This window comes from Humulus lupulus, chromosome 2, assembly GCF_963169125.1.
Source record: "Humulus lupulus chromosome 2, drHumLupu1.1, whole genome shotgun sequence".
In the NCBI taxonomy this organism is placed as follows: domain Eukaryota; kingdom Viridiplantae; phylum Streptophyta; class Magnoliopsida; order Rosales; family Cannabaceae; genus Humulus; species Humulus lupulus.
The window spans coordinates 90,735,180-90,746,294 of record NC_084794.1 but is presented as its reverse complement, the minus strand read 5'-3'; the positions used below and the strand labels follow the sequence as shown (position 1 = coordinate 90,746,294).

At 35.3% G+C, this 11,115-nt stretch overlaps 1 long non-coding RNA gene across 1 annotated transcript in view; it reads right to left on the bottom strand.

The window, feature by feature from the left end:
- The window catches only part of LOC133818206 (uncharacterized), a 30,226-nt gene extending 29,737 nt beyond the window's left edge, over window positions 1-489 (bottom strand). Inside the window, exons 1-2 of the long non-coding RNA XR_009885825.1 lie at window positions 409-489; window positions 17-225 (exon numbers count right to left, since the gene is read on the bottom strand). This is a non-coding gene — a long non-coding RNA (uncharacterized LOC133818206). The remainder of the gene's footprint in view (window positions 1-16; window positions 226-408) is intronic.
- Window positions 490-11,115: the final 10,626 nt, after the last annotated feature.

Here is an 11,115-nt window from a genome sequence, read left to right as displayed (position 1 = left end):
AAGAAAGAGAGCTTACCATTAAGGACGTTTCCGTACTGGCTGTTGAAATTTTTGGGGCAAATGAGAAAATTAAGTACTCCAACTCCATTGACGATAGTGGGTTCCAAGTTTCAACTCCAGATTGGAGAATGCTCTTTTTACTCTTCTTTTTTTAAAGTCCTTCGCGTTTGATGCCATTACGCGCCAAATTACATCGAGAAGAGTGAAGTGATTTGTAAAAATAACCTTAATGAAAAGTTTTATTAGCAAACTAACAACCCAAAAAAATTTATTAGTCAAATGACCATCTTTTTAAAAAAATATTAAAATAATAAAACTTAATTAGCATCTTTTTAACTATTTTACTTCTTTTTTTCCTGAATGGGATTGAAATAATAATAAAAAATAAAACCCTAGGAAGAGAAAGACCTTCACTTGAATACCCTCCATTTCTCCTAAGCTTCTCCCCTCTTCGTTCGATTATTTCTTCATTGAATATTTACATTTTTTTATATTTGTGTTGGACTCATAACACTTACCTTTACATCTACAATTATGAAAAGTTCACTCAACATTACTTAAGAAAATCAAAACACCATTGAAGAGGAAGAACAAGTTTTATTCAACAATTATAAAGGTTTGTAATTGACTTGAACTCATGCTTAATAATTGGGTATTTATTATTTGCAATTATATATCTGTATTAAACATAAATTTAATTTTTTTCTGCAAAAAAATATGAGTTTCTGGTGTGAAAATAGGTTCAGCTCAAGGTTGAAGATTTGCAGTGACATTTTAGGTCGCATAGGGTCGCTTAGTGCAATTTTCAGCCGTAACCAAATTACACTAAGTGACCTTCTACAACCTAAAAGGTTGCACAGGGTCGCTTATTGTAATTTTCAACAGTGACCAAATGACCTTCTACAACCATGAATTAGATAGGGTCGCTTAGGGTCGTTTAGGGTTGCTTTGTGTTTTAAAACAAACTTGAATGAGCTTAAAGTAAATATAAGCTAATTGGTATGGTATTCTTATTTTATACTTGTTAATTATATAACATTTAATTTTATGACAAGTATGGATTATGCATTTATTTGCATGGACTATAATGGTAAGTGGAAGATTACAAATAGCTGTATTTGGGAATGGTTTGGCATTGGTTGTAACAAGGGAATTTTGGTTGATAGGAGTATCAAGTATCATCAATTAGTGAATAAAGTCTACGAAAAAATAGGTGTTGATCAAAGTTTGTATGAAATTAAAATAACTCATGAATTGGTTAGTGAAACATTCAGTAAGATGGCACCAAATGAGGTTTTGAAGTGATTCTGATGTTGAGGATCTTATGATATTCTACAAAGATAAAAATGTGATTCCTTTATACGTGTGTGTCAAAAAGAATAATGATAAAGAAAAGACAAAGCTTGTTAATGATGGTGATGAATTTGGTTGTGATGATGATGGTTTTGATAGTGGAAACTTTTATGATAACTATTTTCGGTGTCATATGATAGAACAAGTTCCAAATGATCCAAGTTCGGTTCCGAATGAAGATCCAGCACAGAATTAGCACATGAGGGAGGTGACAATATACTCGAGGAATGTGATATAGTAGTTGAAGAAAATAAGAATGTAATTGAGGAAGGTGATATTGTAGTCAAGGAAGGTCATATTATCCCTCATCGACATTTTGAATTCAATGAAGAAGCAGTCAAGAGAGTGGGAGACATGATGGATCTGATTTAAAAGTGGGTCGACACTTTGTGAGTAAGGATGAATTGAATATTATCTGAGCGTCATCACCATTAATGGGAGATTTGAAATGAGAACAACAAAATCAACCAAGTCAGTAAAGGAGGTTCGATGTATTAGTAAAAATTGCTTATGGCGAGTGCGTGCTACAAAGAATAAAAATTCACATTTCTTTGCCATTCAACAATACCATAATTTTCACACTTGCTCATTGATGAACTAAAATGTCAATCAAAGACAAGCATCTACGACGCGTTATTGGTACTCGTGTACAGGGGCACTTTAAGAATAGTAAAGACTCATTCATTCCAAGAAATCTCGCTGGATTCATGCACGAGGAAATGAAAGTTCAAGTTAGTTATTGGAAAGCTTGGAAAGGAAAACAATGGGCACAAATTTGATAAGAGGGACGACAAAAGAAAATTTTGCCTTGCTCCCTTCGTATTGTCACATGCTCAAGCAAGTAAATCCGGGCACTGATACCCACATTGAGCTGGATTCAAAAAATATGTTCAAGTACTTTTTTATGGCTTTAGGAGTGGCCATAAGAGGGTTCACCTACATGAGGAAAGTAATTGGTATAGATGCGGCTTGGATCAAAACTAGGCATAAAGACATATTATTAGTAGCAACTACACAAGATAGTGAATATCACACTTACCCAATTGCATGGGGTTTAGTGGATAGTTATAATAATGCTTCATGGACATGGTTCTTAGAGAAGTTAAAAGAGATGATACCTGATAGCCCAAACTTATTTTTTATTTCTGATAGACATCAAAGTCTCGAACATGTAGTGTGCCATGTGTATGTTATGGCTTCTCATGGAGCATGTTATTGGCACGTAAATCAGAACATAAAACATCATTTCAAAAGTGTTGCTTCAACGAAATTGTACAAGAAGGCTGCAATAGCGTACCATATCAAAGAGTTTTAATAAATACTTCAACCAGATTCGCAAAACATATCCACGTGTCGCTAAGTATCTTGAGAATGATGTCAAGTTCAGAAAGTGGTCTAGAGCACACTTTGGTGGTAATCGGTATGAAGTTATGACAACTAACATAGTTGAAAGTGTAAATAATATGATGTGAAAGGAAAGAGAGAATCCAATTATTGTTATGATCGATTTTATCCTAATCACAATGGGACAGTGGCTCTTTACTCGTCGTCGGGAAGCATATGTAGTCACAACGTTGTTGACACCTAAGAGAGAGGAAACCTTACGAAAAAGATGGGATGAAGTTGGTTCATTGATAGCACTCCAATTAAATGAGAATGAGTACAATGTCATGTGCGGAAAATTTGATGCAGTATTGAATTTAAGGTCAAAGAGTTGCATTTGCAAGGTTTTTGATAATGAGAAGCTTCCATGTGTTCATGCTATAGCAGCGACAGGAAAGTCCCAACTTCAAAACACTGGGGAACTCAATTATTCTAAGTGTTCAAAATACTATACTTCAGAATGTTAGTTGTTATCATATGTCGAAACTATTTATCATGTTCCTCCAAACTCCACGTGGAACGACATTCCTGAAGAAGTTACTGCAATACAAGTTATTGCACCAGCTGAAGACTTGACTAAAGGAAGACCAAGAATCAACTGCATACCTTCCCAAGGTGAAGTTTCTAAGAGACAATATAATTGTGGGGCATGTGGGCAATTAGGACATAATGCACAAAAATGTCCTAGTCAACAGATGCTATCAGATGTTAGAAGCACAACTAATGTGTGATTTACTATTATTAATGTTAAGTAGTTTTCTAAATACCATGTTTAGAGTTTCTTGTTTTAATTTATGTAAACTTTGTTGAGATGTATCCCTACTATTGGCATAACCCCCTACCCAGGGCGCTTAGTGCATTTTAAAGTGTTTCGTAATATTGGTCTATGCGACCGTAGGCAGCCCAAGGCGTCTCTCAAGGTCGCTTAGCGACTCTTAAAGTGTCTCCTACTATTGACATAGGCGACCTTGAGTGACCCATGGTGACCATTAGGGTCGCTTAGTGCATTTTAAAGTGTTTTGTAATATTGGTCTATGTGACCTTAGGTGACCCAAGGCATCTCTTAGGGTCGCTTAGTGACTCTTAAAGTGTTTCCTACTATTGGCATAGGCGACCTTGAGAGACCCATGGCGACCATTAGGGCCGCTTAGTGCATTTTAAAGTGTTTCGCAATATTGGTCTATGTGAACTTAGGCAACCCAAGGCATCTCTCAGGGTCATTTAGTGCATTTTAGAGTCATTTTATCAATAATTTGTCCATTTAATTAGACTATATGTGCAACGTCATCATTGTATTACATTATATAAATTATTTTATTAAGAATATGATCAATTAATTAGACTATATGTGCGATTTATCAATGGATTGCATTATGTAAATCATTTTATTAAGAATGTGACCAATTAGTTAGACTACACGTGTGATTTTATCAATGAATTACATTATATAAATAATTTTATTAAGAATATGACCATTTAATTAGATTATATATACAAATTCATCATTGGATTACATTATATAAATCATTTTATTAAGAATATGATCATTTAATTAGACTATATATACAACTTCATCATTGGATTACATTATATAAATCATTTTATTAAGAATATGACAAATTAATTAGACTATATGTGTGATTTTATCAATAGATTACATTATATAAATCAATTTATTAAGAATGTGACCAATTAATTAGACTACACATGTTATTTTATCAATGGATTACATTATATAAATGATTTTGATTAAGAATATGATCATTTAACTAGAGTATATGTGTGATTTCATTATTGGATAACATTATATAAATCAATTTATTAAGAATGTGACCAATTAATTAGAATACACATGCGATTTTATCAATGGATTACATTATATAAATCATTTTATTAAGAATATGATCATTTAACTAGACTATATGTGTGATTTTATCAATGGATTACATTATATAAATCTTTTTATTAAGAATATGATCATTTAACTAGACTATATGTGTGATTTTATCATTGGATTACATTATATAAATCATTTTATTAAGAATATGATCATTTTAACTAAACTATATGTGTGATTTTATCATTGAATTACATTATATAAATCATTTTAGAGTCGCTTAGTGTAATTACAAGGTTGCTTTTAAGATTAGTCGAAGCGACCCTCAGGGTCTTTCAAAGTCGCTTAGTGTAATTTCAAGGCCGCTTCTAAGATTAGTCGAAGTGACCCTCAAGGTCTTATAGAGTCGCTTCATGTAAATTTCAAGGTCACTTCTAAGATTAGTTGAAGCGACCCTCGGGGTCCTTCAGAGTCGCTTAGTGTAATCTAACACAAACATATATAAAAACACAATTCCATTAACAGAAGTCGACAGAGGTATATAAAAGAAGAAGCTTGGAAAAAAAAAACATATCTAACAAGGGATCAACAATACCCACATATAATTTTAGGGATCAACACTACCCACATATAATTGAAATGCATATGCATGTCTAAATGTATCTATGTTGTTGCATTGAGCAACATTCTAGCTGACTCGTTGCACTTACCAGCAATGTGCATTTCCATTGTCTTAAGCATGAATTTACCACAATCTCCACTGCAAAAGCAAATCTTCACAACATTAGTATTATCCTTAGAAGTTTGGATTTAAAAATGTAAATTTAAAAAGGAAAAAACAAAATTTACGTTCTCTTGTTTTGAGGAACAATATATGTGGGGGCTACTTTTACCTTCATGAAACAACTGCATTGATGATGTAAGTTTTCAAAATGATCACTATATTTAAGTAATAATGGAAAATATTATGCAAGTGGCAGCACTGATCTTTCCATTGCCTCTATGGAGATCCAATGACTTGGAATTGAGTCATAAATTCATATTGTCCACTTTTGGATGTCAATTACCAATAACATCCAGTGGAGTGTTCCGTCGTTCCATGGCACATAGAAATAATTCACTTTCAACCAAACTCTCCCCCTAACTGGTCTGATTGCATTGACAAACAACATTAGCTTTGGAGTTTTTTTAAGTACTTTAATGTTTTCCTCTCAAGATGCATGGTAGAGTGCACACACATTTTGCCCAAACTCATCAGTCAATATGCATCTATCTTTTGGGAAGATTTTGCAAAACGTATCCATTCATTTTCTAAATATATAGGTAATTTCATCTACATGCTACAAACAAAATATCATTTATTCAATATTAATTATGATGAGCAGAAAATTAGTATTATCTTATTATTATGAAATAATTTAACAATAACTTACCTCACTATTAATATATCGTTGCTTCGCCAACAATATCTCGAAAAAAACTTCTTTTGTGTGATGTATGGCCACAACGAATAAATCTTCTACCACTTGTATCTCCATTGTACCACTTGAAGAAAGCTTGCACATCCTCTTCAATAGTCTGCCTAAAAGGGTCAAAAGTAGGAGGATTTAACTTTGAGTATTGACGTTTTCTCGGCCAGGATATGTAAGGTTATAACCAGCATCGAGCACGTTTTCTTAACCTCGATGGTTGACCATTTTGCACAACGTGTTCTACCTCATCACTAGGTTCTTCGTTAGTAATTCCTTCATAAATAATTGATGGTGGTGTCTCGTAAGTATGTGCAGATGCATGCAATTGTCTTCATCTTCGGAAGGTTGTGTAGGAATATTAAATGTTGTATCCTAAAGTAACGAGGGAACAATATGTTATTAAATGGTAATGAAAACCTGGATACAACAAAATAAAGAACTTAAGACTGAAAATGAAAGTTACTTGTTGGTCACCTTCTACAGTCTTTTCTCTTATAAGTGTGGTGTAATCGTCTCCAAAAGACTGTACAAATGTGAGAAAGTGTATCTTAAAGTCACAGGGTAACAATACTACAAAATAAAGAACTTAAGACTAAAAATGAAAGTTGCATGTTGGTCACCCTCTATGTTCGTCTATGTTATAGGTATGGTAAATCCATCTCCAAAAAGGTGTGCATGCACATGAGATCTAGGCGGTGCAATCTTTTCTCCTCTAGGCGGGGTCACTCAAACTCTAGAAAAGTGTGCAGCTATAGGTCGAAGGGTGTCAATCAAAACATCCAATTTGTCTAATAATATCCCATGCCTCTCTCTATTCAAGAAATCATGGTCAGCGATGGTTTCCATAAATGTGTCATGCCTCTCTTTATTCAAACGTTTTATCTCCTCATATCTTGATGCGTGCAACTTTTCTTGCTCAACTATAAAGCCCTTCACTGACTCTAATAATTCACCAACATCACGAGTCGAAGAATGTTATGAGGATGGTGTATGAGATGGATGTTCGGGATGTGGCGTAGAATACTCCGGACTGATTTGGGCATCCACTCTCTTAACTCGGCTGGGACCATTACGTAGTATGACATCTCCCAATATGAATGAAGAAATCTGATCAATGACGTCATCTGCATTATCCTCGTAGCTACCAAGTCTTTCATAGAATGATTGTACTTTTTCTTCTGGACTTGGAGATAAACTAGGTCACACAAAGAACTAAAAAAACAAAGAATGAAAGTAAAATAAGTTATCATAAAAAAATATTTTCTTTAAAAATTAACGAGCTATTGTATATGTTGATATATACCTCATCATCTTTTCTATTACGTTAGATATCATTTTAAATTTGATATTTTCATGGTTATGATTTATCTTCTAACCAAACCATCGTGGAATATGGTTCCCTGGAATTCATTGTGCTATCATGGCCCTCAATTTGGCATTGCTTCAAAGATCCATATCTATTAGAGACAACAATAAACCATATTCAATAATAAATCATATTCAATATAAATTAGATACAAAATTTAAAATTTTATCTGAAATATCCAAGGACATCCATAGAAGTTCCACTTCGCATAAGGTTTTGTAGGATCATTTTCCATGTGTTGACGAGTGATTTGCTCTATTAACTTCTCATATGTCATTTTCCCATGAGGATATTTGTCAAATATCTCAAGTTTGTCCACTAGTTGTAGCCAATGGAGATCTATTGTCGAACCAGGACTCGACATTAATAGAAACGCACCAAGCAAGTAGATAAATGACAACTTGACTCTATCCCTAGTCCTTTCTTCTTTCGGTATTCTATTTAGGGCATTGACTATATCCTCTATTTTTATAGAGTTGCTGTTAAAGTACTTTTTCTTTAAATTTTTCTTTGATGAAATCACTTTCAATTCTTCAGATGTTGGTCTGCCACTAGTGTACAATCCAGATACTATTGCAAACTCTTGGAGGGTAAACCTCACATGTTTTCCATTTATCAAAAACCACAACTCATGCTTCTTTTGGAAATCTACCCTCTTCAACAATATTTGGTGTGTTAAGGTGCCACCATAAACCCCTTTAGTGGGGAGGTCCAACAGACGACCCAACTGAGCATATTTTCTAAATACAACCTTGTCAGAATCTGTCTACCATTGATTTATTTTGTCTGTTACACTCAGCGAAGCTCTGACAATAACTTTAGCTTTCCCTTGTGCATCATAAATAACACGAGGTACGCAAGGAAGCTCTGTTGTTAACACAGTTCTACAACACTGAACAATTTAACATACAAATGGAAGTTTATAAATTAATAAAACTAATAACAATAGGAATAAACAATTCAAACACATGAATTACAAACTAATATTATATTATGATGATTCAGATAATCAAATTTTGATATGTTTTTATTAAATATAATTATTATTTTTGCGAATTGAACTAAACGACTTTATGCAACACATGCGACCTTCTGGGTCGCATAAAGCTTTTTGATACTTTGTTTAAATTAAGTTATGGGACCTTCTGTGACCTTTTGGGTCGCATAGAGGTTTTTTTATACTTAATTTAATTGAACTAAAAGACCTTGAAGGTCGCATAAAAGACCATGTGGGTCGCATAGAGTCACATAGGGTTGCATAGTGTTTTTTTACATGCTGCTTAAACTAAACGACTTTATGCAACCCATGCAACCTTCTGGGTCGCTCAGAGATATTTTTATACTTAGTTTAAATTGAACTAAAATACCCTGAGTGTAACGCCCTACTACCTAGGGACCGTTACGGTGTGCATTTTAAACAGTGCTAAATTCGCTAGCCAAGCCATTTGTTCATATTCGTGTAACTAAGTGTGATTAACGGTTTAGGGTTAAAAAAAACTTTGGTCGAAGATACAACATTTCACTAAAATGTTTACTGTATACATTGGGATCTCGAAAAGGTATTTTAAAGGTTAGTTACAATAAAATATTTACAACCAGCCGACCTAAGCGGCAAAATAGGGTTTATCCCTAGTTCCTCTTTAAACCATCGGTCGTGGTGGTCGAGCAGTCGCATATGTACACATCATCACCTAAGCCCTCCAACTCAAGGATGGTCCAACTTTCTTTTGCCTTTATCTGCACCACATAGCACCCGTGAGACGAGGCTCAGCAAGAAAACTCAATATGCTTATGAACAGGTAATAACATGTCACTGAATCATAATAAGCATGCCCAGCAATAATAGCCCTATTCATGCATGCAAGCAAGTCCAAATAAGTGATTGGGGCCTTGCCCTCTTGTATGGATGACTATCAAGTCAATCTGGGAATAGTTGGCCAATGTGTCCATCTTTGAATAGGTGGCTAATGAGTCACACACTTGGGCTCTACACCCTAATCAGATAAGTGACTAATAAGTCACTCACTTGGGCTTCGCACCCTAACCAGATAAGTGAAAAATGAGTCACGCACTTGGGCTCCGCACCCTAACCAGATAAGTGACTAATGAGTCACGAACTTGATAGGTGACTAATGAGTCTTACACTTGGGCTTTGCACCCTAATCAGATAAGTGACTAATGAGTCACGAACTTGGTAGGTGACTAATAAGTCTTACACTTGGGCTCTGCACCCTAATCAGATAAGTGACTATTAAGTCACGAACTTGGGCTCCGCACCCTAAGCCATGTGATGTTATAGTCACCTGAGCCTTTTGGCCCTGGCTCTATGTAACTAGCCTTTAGACTAGACAAGTGCTTTTGTTTTCATCGAACTTAAGGTCGGTCAAGCATTTCATGCTTATGTTGATAATGCTTATGTCGATTAGATCTAATCTTTTTGGCTCTGCGTTCATTAGGCTTATGCCACTCTTGACTCATAGGTCAATTCCATATGACTCGTGCCGTTTCTGACTAATGAGTCAGTACCACTCACAAATAAGCAATGCACTCAGGCATATATCATATGTCAAATATCCAAATATAAGGCATTCAACATGCTTACTCAACATTCACTAGCATAATTATGATCATGCACATTTACAGAGACTCAAGCTCTAATCATTCTCATATTCATCATTCATGCCATGCCTTAATCACATGTATCTTATGCATCACATGCATCACATACAGGGTACAGTTTTCTTACCATTGGTCCATGCACAAGTTACCAATGAATGAACCTCGAGCACGATCCTGTTTCCAAGCCCCTAGAGATAACCTAGTCACAACCATAAACGGTGTTTCAATGAGTTCAAGTTCCAAAACCCAATCCCGGGACCAATCCCGCGCTCTCGGGACCTCCAATCCCACCAAATAGGGTGGTGAAATCATCCCTCGAGCCCTCGGGTCAAAACCCCAAAAAGTACCCAAAAAAGCCAAGTTTTGAAGACTATGTAGCGCTACCTATAGGGCGCTACATCGCTATAGGCAGAACTTCAACCCCCAAGCAGAGAACCCAGCATTGTAGCGCTACCAACCTAGCGCTACAGCGCCCAAACCAGAATTATGGGTTCCTCAACTCGTGTTCTTTGAGCTTCAAAGCTCCAAACCCGACCCCAACGGGTCCCTAGCCTCTCAAATCAACATTTTAATCCCACAAATAGTTCACCTAATAGCTTAGCAATATTAAAACAACAACCAATACCCAAAATCCCCATAGGAACTCATAATCCAAGTTTTGAGTTTGTAAAACTCAAGAACACTAAGAACGGAGAATAAACTCAAGAATTCAAAGCTTAAATTACCTCTGAGTATGTCGTTTCCCGCTAAATCATCTGGCTAATAAGCTTTTAATTTTCCCTAGAATCGCTATGCCTCGATCCTCACTTGAATCCGAGTCCTAAAACTCAAGTTTCCTTTGAAAATGCTAACGGTGTCAAAAATGGAACGGGAGAGAGAGAAAACGTATTGAATGTTCTTTTTATGTTTCTAACAGGTTACTTCAAGCTTAAGTAACCTCAAGCAAATCCTAATGCTCGAGGTCCCGAAAACGCCCCCGAGGGTAAAATAGTCAAAATTTCCAGAATTTCCCCCTAATCTCACTAACTCCCAATTTATCATCAAATATTAATTTCTATTACCCAATATCCCGGTAATGTGCTAAA